We start from the raw sequence: 24,530 nt of genomic DNA on the forward strand, positions 1-24,530 counted from the left end.
TCGGCGGAAGGAAGATTCAAGACCCGGCTTGGAAGATGACATTGCCCGGATAGAAGACCTCTTCAGCGCCTCTTTGAAGATGACATCGGCCGGATCGAAGACTTTTCTTCAGCGCCGCCTGGATGATGACTTCATCGGATGGAACATTTCTTCAGCGCCGCTTGGAGGATTAACTTCTTCCGCTCCGGATGTCCTCTTCAGTTCCATCGGTGGCTCGGCTGAGTGAAGACAACTAAAGGTAGGATGATCTTCAGGGGATTAGTGTTAGGTTTTTGTAAGGGGGGTTTGGGTTAGATTAGGGGTATGTAGGTGGTGGGTTTTAATGTTGGGGGGGGGGTTGTATTTTTCTTTTACAGGCAAAAGAGCTGTTTTCTTTGGGGCATGCCCCCACAAATGGCCCTTTTAAGGGCTGGTAAGGTAAAAGAGCTCTGAAATTTATTTAATTTAGAATAGGGTAGGGCATTTTTTTATTTTGGGGGGGTTTGTTATTTTATTAGGGGGCTTAGATTAGGTGTAAGTAGCTTAAAATTGTTGTAATATTTTTAACATGTTTGTAACTTATTTTTTTATTTTTTGTAACTTAGCTTTTTTTATTTTTTGTACTTTAGTTAGTTTATGTAATTGTATTTAATTGTAGTTATTTGTAGGTAGTTTATTTAATTAATTTAATGATAGTGTAGTATTAGGTTTAATTGTAACTTAAGTTAGGATTTATTTTACAGGTAATTTTGTATTTCTTTTAGCTAGGTAGTTATTAAATAGTTAATAACTATTTAATAACTATTCTAACTAGCTAAAATAAATACAAAGTTAACTGTAAAATAAATATAAATCCTAAGATAGCTATAATATAATTATTAATTATATTGTAGCTATCTTAGGGTTTATTTTACAGGTAAGTATTTATTTTTAAATAGGAATAATTTATTAAAGTATAGTATAGTGTTAGGTGTAATTGTAACTTAGGTTAGGATTTATTTCACAGGTACATTTCTCTTTATTTTAGCTAGGTAAGCTATTAAATAGTTAATAACTATTTAATAGTTATTGTACATGGTTAAAATAAATTGAAAGTTACCTGTAAAATAAATATAAATCCTAAGATAGCTAGAATATAATTATTATTTATATTGTAGCTATATTAGGGTTTATTTTAAAGGTAAGTATTTAGTTTTAAATAGGATTCATTTAGTTAATAAGAGTTAATTTATTTAGATTTATTTAATTAATATTTAAGTTAGGGGGCGTTAGGGTTAGACTTAGGTTTAGGGGTTAATAATTTTATTACAGTGGCGGCGGCGTAGTGGGGGGCAGGATAGGGGTTAATAAATTTATTATAGGTGGCGACGGTGTAGGGGGGCATATTAGGGGTTAATAAATTTATTATAGGTGGCGACGGTGTAGGGGGGGCAGGATAGGGGTTAATACATTTAATATAGGTTGCGGCGGGTTCAGGGAGCGGCGGTTTAGGGGTTAATACATTTATTATAGTTGTGGTGGGCTCCGGGAGCGGCGGTTTAGGGGTTAATATGTATAGAGTAGCTTGCGGTGGGCTCCGGGAGCGGCGGTTTAGGGGGTAATAACTTTATTTAGTTGCGGCGGTGTAGGGGGGACAGATTAGTGGTGTTTAGACTCGGGGTACATGTTAGGGTGTTAGGTGTAGACAGCTCCCATAGAAATCAATGGGATGTCTGTCAGCAGCGAACTTGTACTTTCGCTATGGTCAGACTCCCATTGATTCCTATGGGATCCGCCGCCTCCAGAGGTGGCGGATTGAAAACCAGGTACGCTGGGCCGTAAAAGTGCCGAGCGTACCTGCTAGTTTTTTGATAAATAGCAAAAGTAGTGAGAATGTGCCGCACTTGTGTGCGGAACATCTGGAGTGACGTAAGAATCGATCTGTGTCGGACTGAGTCCGGCGGATCGATGCTTACGTCACAAAATTCTACTTTTGCCAGTCTCGAGCCTTTGATAACTAAGGCGTATCAGCCTCGCCACAAATACGCTGCGGAATTCCAGCGTATTTGAGGTTGACGGCTTGATAACTAGGCCCCATAGAATTCTATCAGCCAATCGGAATGTAAGAGACGCCATCTTGGTTGACGTGATTTAGAGGAAACTTCATTCTTCAGCGGCGATCGTAAGAAGAGGATGCTCCACGCCTGATGTCTTGAAGATGGAACCGCTCCACGCCAGATGGATGAAGATAGAAGATGCCGTCTGGATGAAGTCTTCTGCCCGGTTGGATGAGGACTTCGGCCGGCTTCGCTGAGGGCTTCTGCCGATTGGATGAGGATGGATGTCGGGTCTTCGAAAACTGTAAGTGGATCTTCGGGGGTTAGTTTTAGGTTTTTTAAGGGATTATTGGGTGGGTTTTAATTTTAGGTTAGGGACTTTGGGCGGAAAAAGAGCTAAATGCCCTTTTAAGGGCAATGCCCATACAAATGCCCGTTTAAGGGTAATGGGGAGCTTAGGTTTTTTAGATAGGTTTTTATTTGGGGGGATGGTTGTGTGGGTGGTGGGTTTTACTGTTGGGGGGGTGTTTGTATTTTATTTTACAGGTAAAAGAGCTGATTTCTTTGGGGCAATGCCCGCAAAAGGCCCTTTTAAGGGCCATTGGTTGTTTAGTGTAGGCTAGGGTTTTTTTATTTTGGGGGGGATTTTTATTTTGATAGGGCTATTAGATTAGTTGTAATTAGTTTAAATATTTGATCATTTCTTTTTTATTTTGTGTAACTTAGTGTTTTTTATTTTGTGTAACTTAGTGTTTTTTTATTTTTTGTAACTTAGTAATTCTTTATTGTAGATTTAAATAACTTGAGTAGGGTTTTTAAATATGTAATATAGTTAATTTATTTTCTAGTTTAATGTAATTGTAGTATAATACAATCGTCACACTGTATGCACATTTGTACTCCATGCATGTTTGAGAACATGTGTTGTTAATTTACCTATATTGTGAATCTTCTATGGGCTATTAGCTCAATATTACTTTATTACTGCCCCCTAGAGATATAATTACAGTGAGTAGTACACGCACACTACTGTATATTGCTAATATCCAGATCAGTATTGTGTAATCTGGATTGGTATAGGGAATTATATATAGCTATACCACCAAGTTACTCTGATTTATTGAGTGTCAATATATCTGTAATGCAGGCAGATTATTGAACCCCGGGTATTAAAGCAAATGTAGACATATTTGATTGCACTTCTTATGTTGTGCTATTCATATTAGGATATTATTCCATTGCTGCAACTGTTTTTAAGTTTCACTGCAACCCATTTTAAATGACATAATAAAGTTTGAATTTTAAAATGTCTCATACCCGCACATGCACTGATCCTCCAAATATGAGGGAAGAGTGCTATAACAGTATCCTGATACTAAGCACCTTTTAACACTCCTAGCGTATATAAATAAACGCATTACATGAATAGTGTTCCCTCTATATTATTAGAGTAGTGCCATTGCTTTTCTTCTTCTTTTTTTGCAGACATACATGTGTATGCTCTAATCACTGTACATATTCTCTTCCAGAGCAGGGTGGCAGTCTTGCAAGAGTGCAACTATTGTTGCGTATTTAAAGGGACAGTGTAGTCAAAATTAAACTTTCATGATTCAGATATGGGGGCCGATTTAACATTGTGCGGGCGGACATGATCTGCTGTAGTGGATCATGGCCGCCGCACATCGATAAATCATCATTATCATTGCACAAGCATTTTGAGTGAAATGCTTGTGCAATGCCGCCCGTGCACATTCGCGGCCAATCGGCCATTAGCAGGGGGTGCCAATCATGATTGCTGTCCGCCACCTCAGAGGTGGCGGGCAAGTTATCTTATGACCGCTGCTTCTTAACTCATATTTCTGGCGAGCTTGAAGGCTCGCGCAGAAACTGCTGCATTCGCAAAATAATAAATCGCCCCATGGCATGCAATTTTAAACAACTTTCCAATTTATACTTATTATAAAATTTGATTTTTTCTCTTGATATTCTTTGTTGAAAGCTAAACCTAGGTAGGCTCAAACTGATTTCTAAGCCATTGAAGACCGACTCTTATCGCAGTGCATTTTGACAGTTTTCAGAGTTAGAAATTGCTAGTTCATGTGTGCCATATATAGAAGATCGTGCTCCCTCCCGTGGAGTTATTTATGAGTCAGCACTGATTGGCTTAAATGCAAGTCTGTCAAAAGAACTGAAATAAGGGGGCAGTCTACATAGGCTTAAAGAGACATTCTAGTCAAAATTTAAAAGCACATAGATTAATTACATATTTGAATAGAAACATATTTGCAATATAAATGTATTGGCAAAAATGCTTCTAATAAAAGTTATCAATGTTTTAGTATTAATATTTTTCTTTTCACGTGCATGTGATGCATAGCTAGATATTGTCACTGCGCCCATATTTTAAATACTGCAGCTGCTCAGATCATCACTGGGGTTTGTATCATGTCAGCAATTAACAAATTGAGTCATTACCAGATGGTACAAGCACCTTAGGCTCTCTGAGCAAGTGTTGTGTTTAAAATGCTGGTGCACGTTGCATACTTAAATACACTTTTTTTTTTTCTTTTTTTTTTTGGTATTTTATTTTTTTTAAACAAAGATTTTTATTAGTTTTTCAAATAATCAAGAAATACAACAACTGTACGAACAGCTCAAATACACCGGGACATAGCAAACAGACAATACTATCTTGACGATAAAACTTATACAGAAAAGTAGCCATTGTCTCGTTAAGGAATGAGGCAATACTGAGTAAAGGCAAGGGGGGGGGGTAAGCAAGGGAAACATTAGGGGGGACCCTCATGGGAAAAGTCAAACCGGGCATATCGGGGATGGGGCAGTAAGCTCTACCTATATATCAAGGGGTATATTGTCCTAAGTCTCAAAGCAAGGGAGCCAAGATGTGTCATACGTACTCTTCCAGTCGGACCAAATTAGTTAAAAAAAATCAGATCCACCTGACGTGTAATAAATGTATGCCATTGTTAATACAATGTCTGACCAAGCTGGGGGGAGAGATTTTTTCCAAGATCTTGCTATGTTAAGTTTAACTGCAGAAAAGAGGTAAATACTTAGGGTACCATAGTGTTTGGATAATTTATATGTGCCTAGGGGGAATAAGGCCGTCTCGGGAGTTCTGGGGAGGCTTATACCTATATTAGCAAGCGTTGAGAAGCATTTATTCCAAGTGGGCCTGAGCTTAGGGCAGCTCCACCAAATGTGAGTCATGTCACCTGTATGCGAGCAATCTCTCCAACAAACTGGGGAGGCCTTAGGGTAGATTTCAGCTAGCCGAGCTGGAACATAGTACCAATGTGTGAGTAACTTTATATAAGTTTCATATATGGTGATGCAGTGAAGGTTTTTTTTCGTAAATAAGAGCGTACGATGCCACTCCTTGGAGGGTGCTGAAAAAATCTAACCTCCGCTCCCATTTCTGAATGTTTTGGGCTTTATCAACTGGTATCGCACCTTCCATGAGAGTGTAGTGCAGGGATAGAGGTTTACCTAGCCTGAGCCCTTGCTGCCACCTGGTTTCCCATACAGTAAGTTGCCGGGATGGAGAAGGTTTGGAACCCCAGCCGGACCGGAAACTAGTAACCCTTGTGTATTCAAATTTCATGTATGATGGGGTAGATGGTGAGATATCTAATTGATTGTAAGGAACAAATGTTGCTTGAGGTGATGCAGACCAAAGGTCCGCCACTCTCTTAATGCCCAGTCTGGACCAGGAGGTCAGGTGTGAGTCCGGTAAGCCAGACAGGAGGCCAGCAATAGAAGTGATTGGAGACGAGTGAGGAGCCACCTGGGGACTATGTCGCAGATGGTCCCAGGCTGTCAAGCATTCCCGTATTAACAAATTAGCTACTTCCAGGTTTCTCCTACAGTGAGGTGGCGTCCAAACCAGGTCCCGCAGAGTAAGACTATGTGGTAAGGAGGCTTGTTCAATCGTCCTCCATTTACTTTCGGAAGCTTTAACTCCCCACTGAGAGATGTGTGTGAGCATGGCAGCATCTGCATACCTAAAGATAGATGGGGAAGCCACACCCCCATACATTCTAGGGTACTGTAAGATTTTATGGGAAACTCTGGGAGGTTTTCCTTGCCATATATACTTAGTACATGCGCTCTGGAACTGAATGAGAAGAGTTCTGGGTACCCTGATAGGCAGACAACGCAAAGCATACGTCAGCTTAGGGAGGTAACTCATCTTTAGGGCCGCTTTGCGGCCTAACCGAGAGACACATTTAAAATTCCACTTAGTATTCAGGGCCCGAAGTTCAGCCAGGAGTGGTTTAAAGTTATCATCTATTATTTGGGGGAGTGAGTTGGACAATTTAACTCCGAGGTGAGAGATATACTTAGTACTAGGGATAAATTTGTGGTTTTCACATAGACTTTTAGAGACATCCTCAGAAAACCCGTATGTAAATAACTCGGATTTAGAATGATTTAACTTGTAGTACGATAAGGCGCTAAACATCTCAAGCAGGGACAGGAGTCTTGGAACCTCCCTCAGGGGTCTGGAGAAAAATAATGTGGTATTGATACTATTTTAAAACAGTTATAGCTTTTATTAGAAGCATTTTTGCTAATACATGTATATTACAAAAATGCTTCTGTTCAATGCTGAAATGCATCCATGTGGTTTCCAATTTTGGCTGGAATATCCCTTTAAATGCATGGTAATCCCAGAGGTAAAAAGTTTATTATATAACAGTGTTGAATATGCAAAACTGGCAGAATGGGTAATAAAGGGATTATTTATCTTTTTTAAACAATAAAAATGTTCAAGTAGACTGTCCCTTTAACCCTTTTGAAAGTTAAAACAAAAACACAAAAAATAGTGAATTTAATTAAAATATGAAATACTGTAAAAAAAAATAGAACATTTTAGTTTTAAAGTAGAATATCAATTAACCATTTTATGAAAATGTATTTCAGAACCCATACTTTTGGACCCTACACATATAAATGAGACATTTCTATTTAAAATACAATATCTTGGCTTAAGTGCATAGTCTTCTCTTACAGATAAATGTAATGTCATAATAGCTAGTTGAAAGAGAGTCATTTCCATTAACAGTTCCTGCCCTTTGAAAAACAGGGACCTTAGATGGCATGGGAGAGGGGTATTTTCCTTCCAAGACTGAAAAAGGTTTATTTCCTTAAAATATAATTCTGTATATTATAAGGGGTCTTTGTTTTACATAAAGCCTGTATAGAATTTGAGGTTTATCTTACATTAGATAAAAGGCTCATTAAAATGCCAAGTATTTGGCTGACAGATCTATAAGCCTTTCTGGTTAATGCACAAGTTCAGTATCAAATGAGGATCACTGCGTTCTACAACCAGGAACTGCATTATTCCCTGGCTTTGAGCCCACAGGGACTGCATTAATAGATTAGCTATTCAGCAATTGCCATGCAGATACAGTATCTCACTGGCATCAGTGATAGACTATAAGTGTGCAGTAGATTTTATATTTTCATAATGCACCAACCTACTGATATAGTCATTTTGTACTTTTTAAAACGGAATATACTCATGAAGAATGTCATATTGAAGGCAATATTTAAATAGTAAACCAATTATATTGACCCCAAACAGAATAATTAGACCGAAAATGCAATCAGATTAATTATAAAATTATAATATTGTTGTATACTTTATTTCTATTAATATGTTCATATATGATCAGGAATTTTTGGTTCAAAACGCAATCATAACACACTAAATTAACGATTAAATAAACAAAGCAATGCAATGTATATTAATTTGTTTTTTCATGCTTTTACTATAATTGAGCTGTGATTTATTTCTAGCCTGCAGAAAGGCTGAGGTGCATACTGCATTCTTAAAGGGAAATTAAATTAAATACTTTGAGATGATAATATGCAATGAGAAATCATATATATATATATATATATATATATATATATATATATATATATATATATATATATATATATATAAACCTCTGCTATATACATTAATTATTTATTTTGTCCCCTTTTTTTGCCCAAATCACGCTTCCATAGGCTCCAATGGGAGCCTCATTTTCATGCCGGCAGCCACAGCAAACCACATAGCACAACTCAGGGGGCTAATTGGGCAGCCATAAATATACATCTGTATGTGCTTATATACATATATATGTGTTTCAATTTGCATATACATGTATATTTATAGAGAAAACACATCCCACCTTTGACCTCCATGTAAAGGCACTTTATGTGCTTTTTTTTTCTAACACCCCACATTCCCTTACTTATACCCCTTATAACTGCTTTGGGCATTTTTATATTTGATGTTACTGTACTGTCCTCTTTATTTTGGGGGAGATTGGAGCAACTTTTTTTCCTTAAAGGGACAGTTTACTCAAAAAATGTCTCCCCTTTAATTTGTTCCCAATGATCCACTTTACCTGCTGGAGTGTATTAAATTGTTTACAAGTATTTCCATTAGCCTTATATTAGCATTTAAAATAGTTTATTTAGCCTGTGGTATGCCCACCCATCCTGAAAGTTTTTGGTCTCGAGGCCAAGCTCTGTTAATATAGCCAGTAGAAGAGGTTACACTCCCAGTGGGTTATAGAAGAGATAAGGTAATAAAATATTAATTTTCCATTGTTCTCTCCAAGTATTAGTGATTGGTTTATGGACAGATATAAGATAAAGAAGCATGTTTATGTACACAATGTGATAAAGTAATGAGATCTGATTATACCTACAAGCTCAACCCATTTTATTAGGTTGTGCCTTCAAAACACAAAATCAGCTCATTCATATACACAAATGAGCCTTAAAAAGCAAATTTCATACATTTTATACTCTGCAACTGGAAAAACAAGTAATTGGAAACACATTAAGGGAAAAACTATTTTATAGTATACTGCCCCTTTAACCAAAGGTCTGATATCTGTTTAAAGGGACAGTCAAGTCCATGATTCAAATAGGGCATGTGATTTTAAACAACTTTCCTATTTACTTTTATCACCAATTTTGTTTTGTTCCCTTGGTATTCTTAGTTGAAAGCTAAATCTAGGTTCATATGCTAATTTCTTAGACCTTGAAGGCCGCCTCTAATCTAAATGCATTTTGACTGTTTTTCACCACTAGAGGGCGTTAGGTCATGTGTTTCATATAGATAACATTGAGCTCATGCACGTATATATATTTACTGAGGAGTGAGCACTGATTGGCTAAAATGCAAGTCTGTCAAAAGAACTGAAATAAGGGGGCAGTCTGTAGAGGCTTAGAAACAAGGTTATTACAGAGGAAAAATGTGTATTATTATAACTGTGTTGGTTATGCAAAACTGGGGAATGGGTAATTAAGGGATTATCTATCTTTTAAAACAACAACAATTCTGGTGTTGACTGTCCATTTAATGGTTTCTAGCGCTAATTGTAAAAGTGAGCTTGCAGTAGCATTAACCAGCCACTTGTAATGGCAGGTTATATAACATGCGCATGTAAACGGGCAAATTTGCCTCTTTGTGGGTGTACGTTAAGATAGCACTTCACTTGTAATATAGCCCTTAAATGTATAGAAAAACTCTATATTTTACAGCTTTTTGATTGTGCAAAAGCACCACTTGTATTCAAGCTCAATGACAAGCTAATAGCATTCCCCGACCCGTTCTATACTTTTAAAGTATAGGGTGTAGTTAAAAAAACATTTGAGCTGTGCTAAGATGTCTGGTTAAAATTTGTAACCATCCATATGTAATACCAGATTGCGTATTATTCTTAACACGAGACTGAATGCAACCTCAATACCATGCTTATAAAATGTATTTAGTGTTTAATGCCCCATTACCAGCCATTATACGTTGTGTAAGTCATTCAACTGCATCTTAATGAACAATATTGTTGGCCACTGCAGGTCCTTTTAAAATAACAGATTTTTAGGATTTTTTTTTAGCTAATTGCTAACAGATTGCAATTATTTTAAGTTGCTCTGAACCTTCCATGGTAAACATTTACTTAAAATTCTCAGATATTCAAGTGTTTTCATGTAAACTGCTGGGCTGCGTGACCAACTTTACCAGCAATGTAGACTTTTAGTTCTTGTTCAAGGCAGTGTGCTAGCACATCTCTATATGTGGTGTTTTTCTACACTTACACCATCAATATGAAAGGTATATAACTTATTTTACATCTGCAATGTGGATCACCAGAAACAAGAAGGGATCAGTAGAATCAAGCAGGAATCTCTTGTAAGCTTCAGCACCACTCAGGTGGACAGGGTATTCAGCTAAGACCTTCAAAATGCAGCATGGATCTAAAAAGATCACAATCTGTGAAAAAAAATCATTTTTGTAGAAACTGGGGTAAACGTACAATGGCATATCTTCACTTTATCACATAATGATATTAAATTTACATTGACAAAGATGACGGATCAATTCAGATAGAACAGATATTTACTAGATCAAGGCAGGTGAAGGTGTGACCAATTAGTTGCCAGAACTTGCCAACCCATGAGGGGGGAAGCCAGTGGGGCTTGAACCCCCACTGTCTAAAGACAAAGACCAATATCAAATAGGCTTCCAGATCCCAGTTGGTTTATAACATTGCTCTTGACAATTTGAATCATCCCTTATTGTGCCCCTTACCAAGTCTCCAAAAAAAGTAGTAGGCAGGAATGGCTTGGTCATTATCTATCACCCCTTCCCCATAAACAGAAGGCACAACTATAGCAGTTTTAGGGGAACAGTTAAGTCTAGCCCAACAACAATCTGTTTAGCCATCTGTCATAGGATTAGGTTCACCAAACAACACTGTAATATTGTACCACATAATTATAGAGACTAAAGGAAACACTAGATACAGTCATTATAGAGCAGGTTGATATGTGGGAGGACAGTATCATACATGATGTCTGATTTATCTTCTGCACTGTCATTTTTCCAGTCTTTTCAAGAGTTTATAATTTGAGGACTGCAAAGCAGCTAATCTAGACACACCTGAGGAAAGGGGAGGAGCCCTGAAATGCGTGATGAGGATTAACAGACCTGGCTAGGCAAGCGGTTTTATTGTCTTTTTACAAATTATGCTTTTTTACAAATTTGAAATTTAGTATTGTGACAAACTGCTTTTTCGTTTTTTATATTTGTACAAATATTGTGATATTTTAACTTTTTAATAAACCTCTACATTGTAAACATTCTCTGACATTGGCGCTATCCATATTTTGATTTTTACAAATAACTTCTGTGGGTAAGATACCAGCCTTAAACAGGGACTACCACATTATATACCATATATTATTGTTTATGAAGGAAATTTTGACAAGGCGCTCTCATATGTTTGATCAATTTCGATATATTTCCACAAATTAGCATAATTGGCTAAAAATCATCATAGTAAAGAGAATTTATACTATAAAAAAAAAATTAAATGCTCTATTGTATTAGAGCATTTTGTTTTTTGTTTAATTCTATTGGCTGATTTGAATTTCCAAATTCAAAACAGCCAATAGGAATGCAAGGGACGCCATTTTTAATCGTGTACCTGCATTGAAGATTCAGTGTACGGCGGCGACCATATGAAGAGGATGCTCCGCACCGGATGTCTTCGGGATGGACCCGCTCCGTGCCCCCGGGATGAAGATAGAAGATGCCGCCTGGATGAAGATAGAAGAGGCCGCCTGGATGAGGACTTTGCCACCTGAATGAAGATAGAAGAGGCTGCCTGGATGAAGACTTCTCGCCACCTGGATGAGGACTTCGCTGCCTGGATGAAGATCGTTCAAGCGGGACTTTAAAAACTGTAAGTGGATCTTCGGGATTTTTTTTTTTAAGGGTTTTGGGGTGGGTTTTTTTTTTTAGTTTAGGGTTTGGGCTTTTCGTAAACAAGTTAAATGCCCTTTTAAAGGCAATGCAAAAGAGCTAATGCCCTTTTAAGGGCAATGCCTATACAAATGCCCTTTTCAGGGCAATGGATAGCTTAGGTTTTTGCTAGAGTTAGGTTTTTTATTTTGGGGGGTTGGTTGGGTGGTGGGTTTTACTGTTTAGGGGGTCTTTGTATTTTTTTTACAGGTAAAAGAGCTGTTTAACTTAGGACAATGCCCTACAAAAGGCCCTTTTAACCCCTTAATGACCACAGCACTTTTCCATTTTCTGTCCGTTTGGGACCAAGGCTATTTTTACATTTTTGCGGTGTTTGTGTTTAGCTGTAATTTTCCTCTTACTCATTTACTGTACCCACACATATTATATACCATTTTTCTCGCCATTAAATGGACTTTCTAAAGATACCAATATTTTCATCATATCTTATAATTTACTATAAAAAAAATTATAAAATATGAGGAAAAATTGAAAAAAACCCCACTTTTTCTAACTTTGACCCCCAAAATCTGTTACATATCTACAACCACCAAAAAACACCCATGCTAAATAGTTTCTAAATATTATGCTGAGTTAAGAAATACCCAATGTTTACATGTTCTTTGCTTTTTTTGCAAGTTATAGGGAAATAAATACAAGTAGCACTTTGCTATTTCCAAACCATTTTTTTTTCAAAATTAGCGCTAGTTACATTGGAACACTGATATCTTTCAGGAATCTCTGAATATCCATTGACATGTATATATATATATATTTTAGTAGACATCCCAAAGTATTGATCTAGGCCCATTTTGGTATATTTCATGCCACCATTTCACCGCCAAATGCGATCAAATAAAAAAAATCGTTCACTTTTTCACAAATTTTTTCACAAACTTTAGGTTTCTCACTGAAATTATTTACTAACAGCTTGTGCAATTATGGCACAAATGGTTGTAAATTCTTCTCTGGGATCCCCTTTGTTCAGAAATAGCATACTTATATGGCTTTGGTGTTGCTTTTTGGTAATTAGAATGCCACTAAATGCCACTGCGCACCACACGTGTATTATGCCCAGCAGTGAAGGGGTTAATTAGGGAGCATGTAGGGAGCTTTTTGGGGTAATTTTAGCTTTAGTGTAGTGTAGTAGACAACCCCAAGTATTGATCTAGGCCCATTTTGGTATATTTCATGCCACCATTTCACCGCCAAATGCGATCAAATTAAAAAAAAAACGTAAAATTTTTCAAAATTTTAGGTTTCTCACTGAAATCATTTACAAACAGCTTGTGCAGTTATGGCACAAATGGTTCTAAATGCTTCTCTGGGATCCCCTTTGTTCAGAAATAGCAGACATATATGGCTTTGGCGTTGCTTTTTGGTATTTTGAAGGCTGCTAAATGCCGCTGCGCATCACACGTGTATTACGGCTAGCAGTGAAGGGGTTAATTAGGTAGCTTGTAGGGAGCTTGCAGGGTTAATATTAGATTTAGTGTAGAGCTCAGCCTCCCACCTGAAACATCAGACCCCCTGATCCCTCCCAAACAGCTCTCTTCCCTCCCCCACCCCACAATTGTCCCCGCCATCTTAAGTACTGGCAGAAAGTCTGCCAGTACTAAAATAAAAGCTATATTTGTATTTTTTGGTGGTTTTTTTTTAAAGCATATTTACATATGCTGTTGTGTACTATCCCCCCTTAGCCCCCAACCTCACTGATCCCCCCCAAACAGCTCTATAACCCTCCCACTCTAACTTAATGGGCGCCATCTTGGGTACTGCCAGTACCCAGTTTAGAAGAAAAAATGTATTTGTTTTACATTTTTTAGACTTTTCTGTAGTGTAGCTTCCCCCCCACACAAAAACCAACCCCCCACCCCTCCACGATCTCTTTTAGTGTTTATTTTTTTGGTGTGCCTAGGCCACTTAACATTTTACTTTTTATTCACTTTCCGTAGTGTAGCGGTTCCCACCCGCTCCCGCCCCGTGCACGCGCCCGCCCGCCACCCTCCGTGCACGCGCGCGCGTCCGTGCGCACCCCCGACGGTCCCGCGCCCGATCCCGCCCCCCTCGACGTCACACGGCACACCGATGGCCGCCCACCCGCCTTCCAAGTCGGCTCCCACCCACCAACGATACCGGCCATCGATGTCCGGTGCAGAGAGGGCCACAGAGTGGCTCTCTCTGCATCGGATGGCCATGTAAGGTTATTGCAGGATGCCTCCATATCGAGGCATCACTGCAATAACCGGAAAGCAGCTGGAAGCGAGAAGGATCGCTTCCAGCTGCTTTCCACACCGAGGACGTGCAGGGTACGTCCTCAGGCGTTAACTGCCTTTTTTTTGAGGACGTACCCTGCACGTCCTCGGTCATTAAGGGGTTAAGGGCTATTGGTAGTTTATTGTAGGCTAGGTTTTTTTTATTTTGGGTGGCCTTTTTTATTTTTATAGGTCTATTAGATTAGGTGTAATTCTTTTTTATTTTTGATCATTTTGTGTGTTATTTTTATTAATTTAGTCTTTTTTATTTTTTGTAATTAGATACTTTGTAATTTTTAGAGTAGTGTTAGGATTTTTTAATGTGTAATATAGTTTATTTAATTGGTAGTAAGTTTAATTTTAGTTTAATAGTTATATTAGTTTATTTTTTAGTTTAAACATAGTTTTTTTTTAATTTGACAGGTAAGTTTTAATTTTATTTAAGATAGGGAAATTGTAATTGTAATATAAAGTTAGGGGGCAGTAGGTTTAGGGGTTACTAGTTTAAATTAGTTTATTGCGATGTGGGGATCTTTCGGTTTAGGGGTTAATAGGTTTATTTAGTATATTTTGTTGTGGGGGCTTTCGGTTTAGGGGTTAATAGGTTTATTATAGTGGTCGCGGAATTAGGGGTTAATAACTTTAGTATAGTGGGGGCGATGTGGGCGGGTGGCAGATTAGGGGTTAATAATATTTCAATAGTGTTTGTTCTGTGGGAGGGCGGTGGTTTAGGGGTTAATAACTTTAGTATAGTGGCAGCGATGTCAGGGAGCGGCGGAATATGGGTTAATAATTTTTATTAGTGGCGGCGATATCGGGAGCGGCAGATTAGGGGTTAATAACTTAAATATAGTATTTGCAATGCGGGAGGACCTCGGTTTAGGGGTTAATAGGTAGTTTATGGGTATAAGTGTACTTTGTAACACTTTAGTTATGAGTTTTATGTAATAGTTTTGTTGCGTAAAACTCATAACAACTGCTTTTAGATTGCGAAACAGATCTTGTCGGTATAGGCTGGAACGCTTTTTAGCCTCACAGCAAAACTCGTTATGGCAGCGCTATGGAAGTTCCATGAAAAAACAGCGGGACTGACATTGCGTTACAGGCTAAAAGTCTTGCAGAACACAAAACTTGTAATCTAGGTGTAGGTTTTTTATTGAGGTTGTCAGCAATTATAACAGTAAATTAACAATATACATTATACATGTAAGATGAATTCTAAGTGATGCACTAACAGGGTTATAGTATATTTAGTATATACGACACCATACTTCAAGATACCTGTGTAACGTTAAGCTTTAGACTATGGAGATCCAAAATATCATATATTTCTAAACATGTAGGTGTTATACAATATTTATAAACTATATGCTTACTGATCTTGGAGATTTGTGAGCTGTAAGAGGCACTTCTTATGAGTTCCTAATAGCCAACGTAAGTCTCATGAGGCAAGTCGTGTTGGATAACCAGGAAATTATGATTGTTTAGATGTATAAAGGTTCCCTTGAAAGGTAGAGGCTATACCTAGACCTCTACGTTAATAGGATATTCACTGGAGGTAAACTAAGAGGTATTGTGGCCATATATGGGGCATATATTATAACAGACATACCAGAGGGTGTGATTATTGTACTTCACCTAAGCTTGACTAAAAATAGATGAATGTCTTAAATTTTATCTTAGGGTGCTCTATGGTATCATTGCTTTTGAGATATGAATATCTGAAAAGGGCCTTAGCCTAAGTGATCATGGGTGTAAACATTTGTTGTGCATACCATTGTAGGTCATAAGTGCTAATATATAAGTCGTTTCATGGTTATAAATTGTACATTCAACGTAAGCATCTAAGCAGCAATCATTGCTGAGAAACGTCAAGTAACTTACCCTCTAAGATTCTGACATCTGATATGAAATAACATAGCTATAAGGGGTTATACTTAGTAAATATTGGAGCGTCATATAATATTGGAAAGAAAGGGGATCCCTTTTATTTATTGTAAGCTCTTTTATAGGATAAGAGAAATAAGAGCCATACAAAACTATCTGTCTAGCTAAATAATAATAACAGGTCTCATGTCTAAATGAACTCTGTTAACTAGCATTTGATTTTTAAATGCTTAAAGGGACACTGAACCCAATTTTTTTCTTTTGTGATTCATATAGAGCATGCAATTTTAAGCAACTTTCTAATTTACTCCTATTATCAATTTTTCTTCGTTCTCTTGCTATCTTTATTTGAATAAGAAGGCATCTAAGCTAAGGAGTCAGCCAATTTTTGGTTTAGTACTCTGGACAGCACTTGTTTATTGGTGCTGTCCAATCAGCAAGGACAACCCAGGTTGTTAACCAAAAATGGCCCGGCATCTAATCTTACATTCTTGCTTTTCAAATAAAGATACTAAGAGAATTAATAAAATTTGATAGTAGGAGTAAATTAGAAGGTTGCTTACAATTGCATGCTCTATCTGATTCACAAAAGAAAAAAATTGGGTTCAGTGTCCCTTTAAGACTTCAAACTAGGCTCACAATGCCTAGGGTAGTATGAGTCCACACTCGGATTATCAGGTCGTCATCTAGGATATCATTTGTCTATGAGCCAAGATCCAGGTAATGTCTTGTACGATAAGGCTATGAGAACTAGTCTCAGAGGTGAAGGTAGAACAGTAATGCCATCAAAGTTAGAGTAGCCTGAATTTGTATGACCACTGCTCCAGATACATTAACTAATTACCCCACTCCAGTTCTCAAGAGGGGGGCCATGCTTAGCATAGTATCCTGGGTATACTTGTTGTTGGAGTTCCGTGATGATCGAAATAAATCTTCATAGGTCCCTAACCATCAAGAGCCAACACCTCCATGCATCTTCACGCTGAGATCTTGTGGGCAATAGCTCAGTAGAGACTGTTGGTGAGCGCAAAATAAGTTCCCAGTTACTTGTGTTCCTGCAGCTTTCTGTGACATCTCGAGGTCTGCTAGAGGATCCATGATATTTTCAGGTTGAGGAGCCTCTGTTACTGTCACCCCTCTCTGCGCCTGTAACTCGCCTCGGCTCTCTCATTCTCTCCCCACATTACGTTATGTGATTGCGATGCCCATGGCTCAGTCGGAGACAGACGCTGGGGCCCAACAGCATCGCACCGGGTAAGCTGACTAGATTTCAGCATATCTATGCAGATTGTGTGGTGCTGGTCAAGACAGAAACTCAGGGGGGGGTACTAAGATCCTTAGGTTAGGCCGCCATTGGAGTTCTGAGCGGGCCAGAACAAAGCTTGTAAATCATTCATGCAACAAATATTAGTGGATCTGACACTATGAAAGTCCGTGATTCCAAATCTATATAACTCTGTTGTGGATGTTGCGAAGATCTTGGGATAGACGGCAATTTTCTCATTCTTCCTTTTGGAGCCTCTGTTTTTGCGTCCATTTGAGCCGATGCCTAGCCACGCCCCGAGCATTTTGTTTTCAGCAAATTCCCTTTTACTATCTCAAAAAGATTACACACAAATCCAGGTTACATACACAAGTATACAAGAATTTCATTTGCTCACTAGATGTATCTTCTTCTGGGGTGTCACAGGAACACATTTACATTGTGTTTAACCCCTTTATAGTGAGTGAAAATAATTGTAATCCTAGTGGAAAAATCCAAGTTGCAAACACAAGTATGCCTGGTTTTTATTTTTTCACTAGAGGAAGAGCACAGTGTGTTTAACCTCTTTATAGAGGTTAAAGGGACAGTCTACACCTTAGTCATCTAAAAGTCTACCTTAGATTAAGCTGCATATAGCCTCCTGCACCTTTTCTATATTATGCAGCAGGAATGGTAAAAAAGTTATTTTAATATGAATATTGTTTCTTACCACTTTGAAATGGCTGCCAAGCTCCACCCACTGATGACATCACTATCTGGGCTGAATCTAGGCAATCTTCTGAATAGCATTGACAGTCTGTTGAATCCAACTAGTGAGCCTTTTGTGATTGAACAAATGGCTTAGCACCTGCGGGATTCCCCTATTCACAAGTCCATCCAACCTCCCACTGCCCTGGTCTCCGTGACTCACATTCATTCACAGCGTAGTGCCTGGTGTCATCAACTTTAACAAGTGCATACAGAGCCAGCTTTGAACTGGAATATTACTCACATTGAGACTAGTGGGCACCGGACTTCATCTCCTCAATCCTGTTCATCCAGAACATCCAGATCTTACTGGAGACTCTACCTTCCGCAGATAACCGACTGTCCACCTCCGGCGTCCGACGCCTGCTCTCCTCCCAAATCTGAATGTGTGTGTGGTTGATGATGTCAGCGGCAAGTAAGGTCACATGATCGGCAGTGGGGGCGCGGAGGAAGGGGGGGGGACCAACCTCGTTAAGTGCTCACGGCTACCTCCAAATCAAATTCCAAGTAAAAAATTGAAGCACCTCCACGGGATTGGATTTAAAAAATTCAAAACTTTATTCCAAAATACTTTATTTATTTTTTTTAAATAGAAAATAGTCACAAAATATGGCAAAGGTCAAAGGATATTGATTAATTCCCAGTTAACAAACTGACGCGTTTCGGCTAATGATTGAACACCATATGCAGCCCAGATTGTGATGTCATCAGTGGGCTGAGATTGGCAGCCATTTAAAAGTGGCCAGAAACAATATTCATTTTAAAATAACTTTTTAACTGTTCCTGCTGCATGATATAGAAAGGTGCAGAAGGCTATTTGCAGCTTTATCTAAGGTATGACTTTAAGATGACTAAAGTGTAGACTGTCACTTTAAAGCTATAGTGAAAGCAGTTGTTATTCTAGAGGAAAAGTTTTCTAATTTGTTAGAGCAATTCCTTTCTATCTAGCACAGTGGCTTGCTTCCCATAGAGACTCATTTGGATGAAAAGAGAATTATTCCAAGATTATTAACAGAAATTAAATACATGTTCAATTAAATACATTCTCATCAAAATATAGAAAACAAATCACCTTGATTTTTGTAGTAGCCCTATCTCTAAGAGTTACAAGCAATGCAGAGTATCATTCTTCACTTGTTTGTGTGGATTTTAAAACTGTGCAGTGGACCAGTGTTACAATAATTGTTAAAGGGGCATTGCAAAAAGTTATCTCCTATAATTGGTTCTTTTTTTTTTTTTCTTCACATTTTTTATTGAAGTCATACATAGATACAACATATTGGGTATGCCCCGAAACATTGACATATGAGTGTATACACAGAATTATTAGAAAAGGATTGCAAAAGAAAAAAGAAACCAGGTAGAAAAGGCCTAATGTATCCATAAATCTTCAGCGGTATTATACAATTTGGGCTATCAGTATAGAGACTTCATTTTGATAATATGGTATCATAAATGTAACATAAGGAAAAATGGTCCTCCCTGTGCCAGGTAAAAAAATAAATAAATAAATTAGGGTATCAATTCAAGCGATATTAGGGCCAGGGGGGAGTTAGCTTAATGGTTTTAGGGGGGTGGGGAGTGCAGCCGGCAAGAGCCGCGCGAAAAAGAGTAGGGAGGGAGGTGGGGGGGGGCGGAGCCAGTTAGGATATTTATTTAGTATAAGGAATTGGGTCACTGAGATTTCAAAACAAAAAGTTACGAAAGTAAAGCATCAGAGATAAGTACAATTACAGGCTGTAACAATACACGGCAAATACACTGCAGTTGAGTCTCCAGTAGTTTTTCTGACCATCTTCATGCAGTGTTATGCTCACTTACAAAGTCCCACAATAATTAACATATTCTCACACTTGAAAACATAAGTAAAACATACAATTATGTATAACTTGTTAACTTTAAAAAAAAAAAAAAAAAAAAAAGGGGATATGCTGCCCAGCTATGTGGAATGGAAGAGATAGATGCTGCAATATACTAACAACAATATAACAATAAGCAGTGCATCTCCAGGGAAAGTGGAGAGGTATAAAACCTAACGAGTGATAAATGTTTAGGCATGTGGTGTACCTCAAATACTATGATTTATAGGGAACAGTACCTGCATACATGCTTAAGCCAATAATATACCTGCTTGTTTCAATGGTGCCAATATCGCTTATACATAGGGTCTCTAAAACACCATATATATCTGAAAATAGGTACGTCTTACCCTCTCAGCATCACCTCCAGCTAATACAAGCTCTAAGGGACAAATTACTGGAGGGATTGTAGTCTAATGTGAGCTATAGATGAGCAAAATATAGTAGTGGCTGGTTACAGTAAGTTCCACAACATTTAGAACCATAGTTATAGCTATCCAGACCAGTGATGGAGATTCATTTTAACATTATAGATTTTAGCTAATGGTATATTTCCACCCAGTGTTATCATTCCCTTAAATGATGGTCTGTAGTGCAGTGTGCAAGGAGTCCAATATGAGTGTTGTCCCTCTTATGCCTGGGTCCCAAGTTTAAAAAGGAGCTAACCGAGTGGGGTAAATGATATGCTGGGAGGAGTGGCACTTTAAGGTAAATCTCAGTACTATAGTAGTGATGATTGAGGGGTAAAAATTGTGACCTAGCAAGCTATAAGAGATGGTTGACCCAAAAGTGTTAGATAAGGTGCCTCTGAGCATAATGGATGGGCTTGAGAGCTAAGAATAAGAAAAAGATAGATAAAATAAGAGCAGCTGTAAAATATTAGCCCCTAAAGAATAATGCCCTAGTGTAGATATATCCCCAACCAGATAAGCAAAAAGTAGTGGTAGTGGGGTTAGGATTACTTAATAACAACCTAAGGGGAGAACACCCCAAGTTAAGGGTTAACAAGATATGTCCTATAGAGACACAATATGATGCAAGTTAGATCTTCAAACACATAGACAATAAGTATCAGCAATAGGGTTAGGGTTACTTAAGAACAATCTAAAGAGAGAACACCCCAAAATAACGGTTAATAAAATATGCACAAAAAAGACACAGTGTGTTGTAACATAAACTGAGAAAGAAAAATGGTCCTTTCACTGTGAATGGCTCTATCAGCTGTTATAGGAACCCTCCTTCGGTCAACCTACCCCAAGGCAGTCCCTTGACTTCTGATATACATCTAACCCGGTGGAGAGAAGTAAACTGCCCATATCAGGACTACATATAGGAGAAGATATCAGGAACGGACCCTTGGCAATGAGAGCTTGTATGCTGTATACAGAGAGGGCTTTCTTCTGAACCGCATAACAGCCAGCTGTTCCGGTTGCAACTGAGAGATGTGAGAGGCTCCGCTCAAGCCACTGCTCTCCTGTGCGATAGAATGATGCGGGTATGGCCTCGGTATGACTGTCACTCTTGTGTCCCTGAGCGGTCAGGGGTAAAATCTCTCCAGCTGCATCCGGCAGGCCCGGGAAGGGCTTGGTTTTCAAAGCTGTCTCCAATGCATTAGGATGAACATCTTGCTCAGATAGGTGCTCTGTGGTTTCTTGCTCGGAACTCTTTGGTATTAGGGGCTGAGTCAATGGAGGCTTGAGGTCCGCCTTTGGTTCCGATGTCAATGCTGGCAGTGTAGTGCAGTCTCTAAGCACTCCTGTTATATCAGCGCCCTGTGTGTCTTTTCTTCCTAGTTTGGCCTCGGCATCTGTAGGTGGATCTTATGATGGGACAACCATCACCACACTCGTCGGCTGCGAGCCAGGCATATCCATCAGCTGTGTCCGCGGGATCAAAGGGTATGTGAAGTTTCGTTCCGATATCTGTGGCCCCATGTCCTCTATGTTTGGTTTGTGCCGCTCCACAGAAACTAGGGCTAAATCTGTGCGGCAGAGTGATGAGTCTGGAACAGGCTTGTCGGTCCCACAGATAACTTTCTCCGTAGAAATTGCACTCTGAAACGGAGCCATAACTGTTTTCAGTTCAGATAGGAGGGTCAGCTAATGGGAATCCATAGAGCGGGACAAGGCTCGTAGGGCAAATAGGATTTGTTTCCTCATAGTAGTGGCGGCGGTATTTCTCTGTCAGTTTAACCGGTGCGTATGCACTCGTTGCAGCGGCTTCAGCTAGAAGGTAGGCCTCAGTGTCGACAGCGTTTCTTTTATACACTATCTCAGTCCCAAAATAAGCAATCCATGTTGTAGACTGCGCTAGGAGCAAATTGTGAAAATTCAGGAATTCTCAGGGTGTCCAAAAGTAAATTATAAAGATTAAGTTCCAGGAGCTCTGTCATGGTGCTACTTGCTGCTTTGGCGGTTGGCTTTGCCCCCCCTATAATTGGTTCTTAATGATACGTTTTACCTGCTGGAGTGAATTATATTGTTTACAAATAGATGCTTTAACTTTATTTTGTCATTTGAAATAGCTGATTTTGCCTGTTAAAACCACCACCCATACTATAAATATGAATATTTTTGAATTCTCTAAAGACAAGCTTTACAAACAAGAATCAGCAGCAGTCCAGTGGGGTGGCAGTGACAGAAATTAAAATTTTAATTTACAGTTCCTCACTCTAAATATCAGCCTTTATGTATAGCGAAAATAAGGAAGCATGTGTATATAGAGAAAAATATAAGATAAGGATGTCTGCTATTTCCCCCCAAAATTCAATCTATGTAAATGGTATGTATTATTAATGCGTAACAGCTGCAATTTCATATGCAAAAATAAACCCAAAGAGCACTTTCCAATATATTTTATACTCTGCAGGTGGTATAAGTAAGTAATTTAAGGGGAAACCAGTTTTACAATGCAATGTCCCTTCAAATCTGGAATGAAAGAAAATACAAAAGGATACAAATAAATAGATAATCATATTTAATGTTAATTTGTTAATGCATTTATTTATTGTTACTTTGTTTATTCATAATACAATTCAGATTATTATTTTAGCAAATAAAAATTAAACAAGTTTTACATTATATATATATATATATATATATATATATATATATATATATATATATATATATATATATATATATATATATATATACATATATATACACACACAGATATAGTATAGTAAGTACTATACTAAATGGCACAATAGCACAAACCTACATCCAAAATAAAGACTTTATCAATGATTTGCAAATATCTAAGTAAAGCAAACACAATACATAACAAGCATATATTGAAATTCTGTTTTATGTTATATAATTAATTAAAGGGACAGTCAAGTCAAAACTAAACTTTCATGATTCAGATAGGGCATGCGATTTTAAACAGCTTTCCATGTCACTTTTATTATCAATTTGTTTTGTTCTTTTGGTATTCTTTGTTGAAAGCTAAAGCAAGGTAGACTCATATGCTAATTTATTAGCGCTTAAAGGCAGCCTCTTATCTCAGTGCATTTTGACAGTTATTCACAGACAGTGCTAGTTCATCTGTGTCATTATAGGTAACATTGTGCTCACTCCTGAGCCAACACTGATTGGCTAAAATGCAAGTCTGTCAAAAGAACTGAGATAAGGAGCAGACTGTAGAAGCTAAGATACAAGGTAATCACGGAGGTAGAAAATATATTATTATAACTGTATTGGTAATGCAAAACTGAAGAATGGGTAATAAAGGGATGATATTTTTTAAACAATAAAAATTTTCAAGTAGACTGTCCCTTTAAATTTATTTATGGGGCGTTACGTTTTTTTGATGAATGTTCCTTTAAATTCCAGTGGACATTATGTAATAAATAACAGATTTCAACTGCTCTTGAACAGCTAAATAAATATTTCTGATATTAGTCATTAGTTATTTACGGACTTGTTCAAAATTTACATGTTTCTTTTATTCATAGACAATATCTATATTAACGATAAGCCTCGCTGTAAAGATAGAATTATGTTTATAATTCCTAAAGCATCACTTCACCTATATTTTCCATGGATTCATTAATGGATTTTCCTTCCATTAGCATCCATAATGTGACATGTCCAGTACATGAAACCTCTCAGATTAAACAAGAACCTCTTGCCAAGTGGAAAAGCAATTACAACAACTTTGGAAATACTCTTGAAACACTGTTAATGTAAATGTGTGTAGTTGTGAAATATTTACATATCTGCTGGATAGAACTGAAGGTGTCTCAGAGAAACAAATGTGGTTCTGGCTGTAAATATTCTGAGATGAAATCTGGATTTTTTACCTATGCTAACACCATGTGGAATTCATAAAAACGTATTGTCCTTGTGAAGTATCTTGACTCTATGGGCTCGATTTATCAAGCCATTCGCCGCATTACGACTACAGGTTCTCACAAGACCGCTGCTTCCTATCCTCTTCTACGCTGAGAAGCGATTTTTAATATGACAGATACCGATACATTGATTATAATCATGACTCTATTGCAACTTATGGATGTGACAAAGAGCAGGTATCTCTTTGAATTGAGATGCAACATTGAGCCAATGTTTTTCCACAAGATATCAGTTTCATAAATGTTTTTTTTTTTTTTTTAAAGGACCAGTCAACACAGTAGATTTGCATAATCAACAAATGCAA

The sequence above is a fragment of the Bombina bombina genome, chromosome 8, assembly GCF_027579735.1.
Source record: "Bombina bombina isolate aBomBom1 chromosome 8, aBomBom1.pri, whole genome shotgun sequence".
Classification (NCBI taxonomy): Eukaryota; Metazoa; Chordata; class Amphibia; order Anura; family Bombinatoridae; genus Bombina; species Bombina bombina.